We start from the raw sequence: 1,200 nt of genomic DNA, 5'->3' as shown, positions 1-1,200 counted from the left end.
GGGAGTGTGTAGATCAGCCATGAGATTTCTGGAGGTCTGAGTCTTGGACCCTTTGGGGAAATGCCCTGTGGGTCCTTGGGGAGACCTCAGAGAGGGGTGTGGAACGGGGAAGGGGAGGAAAGAAGAGGGAATTTGATGAGCCACCATTGTGCAATGGGTGGAGGCCGCCTGGAGGAACAAAGGAAACAATCCCAGTAAATAGCAACAGGCTCCGTGACCAAGCAGGCTCTGCAAACACTGATGGGCTCTGCAAACCACAGCAGGCTCTGCAAATGCTGACAGGCTCTGCAAACCACAGCAGGCTCTGCAAATGCTGACAGGCTCTGTGTTGACAGGTCTCACAATGGCAAGGGAGTGAGGGACAAACGGAAAAGAACTAGGGCCCAGAGACGCTAAAGGAACTTCTACTTACCTTAGATGTGCTCATTTCCCAACAGCGGCTCTGCCTCTGTGAGAAAGTCCTGGAAGGGGACACCCAACCCTTCCCCCCTCCGCAGTGCTCTGCAGTGCCTCTGCCTGGTGCCCACCCGCTGAGCAGTCTGCAGAGGTGCCAGGGCATGAAGACTATGAGTCAGAGTCCGTCCGTGGGGGACACGAGGGGAGGGGCCCCCAGGTGGAAGCTGAGCCAGCTGGGGGATGGGTTGGTCTGGTCCCAGGTGGCCATGGGACAGTCTGGAAGCCCCTTCTGCCCTGGTTCATGGCCCCTCTGAGCTCCTGAGTGTCTCAGCCTTGGGAGCAGGACAGGGAGTGGCGGGAGCTGCAAAGTTTTCCAAATGGAAAATGATGAAATCTTTCTGGAAAGCTGACTTTCCCAGGCTCTGGTGGGTACAGCTGACAAGGGGAAACCCGAGCCCTGTGGGCAGGCAGGGGGTCCAGCAGCAGGGGATCTGAGGCGCCTCTCTGTGACAGAGCCCTGGGAAGGCGCTCAGAGCCGGAGGGCCTGCTGCCCACGCCACCCCGGTGGGGGCGGGGGGAGTGGGCGGCTGAGTTATGTTTTGGTTCTTGGCCTGCTCCTGTCTGTGCCCAGCCTGGCAACCAGAGGGATGCTGTGAAAACAAAGTCAGCTCCCGTCTCTCCTCAGAGTCATGACCAAAGTCCTTACTGTGACCTATGTGGCCCATCGTGATCCCACTTTGCTACCCCTCTGCCCCCCCCCACTTGGTCTGCTCTAGCTTCCTATTGCTCAGATTGCTGGGCATG

Source organism: Phacochoerus africanus, chromosome 9, assembly GCF_016906955.1.
Source record: "Phacochoerus africanus isolate WHEZ1 chromosome 9, ROS_Pafr_v1, whole genome shotgun sequence".
NCBI lineage: Eukaryota > Metazoa > Chordata > Mammalia > Artiodactyla > Suidae > Phacochoerus > Phacochoerus africanus.
Note: the sequence above shows the minus strand (reverse complement) of the source record.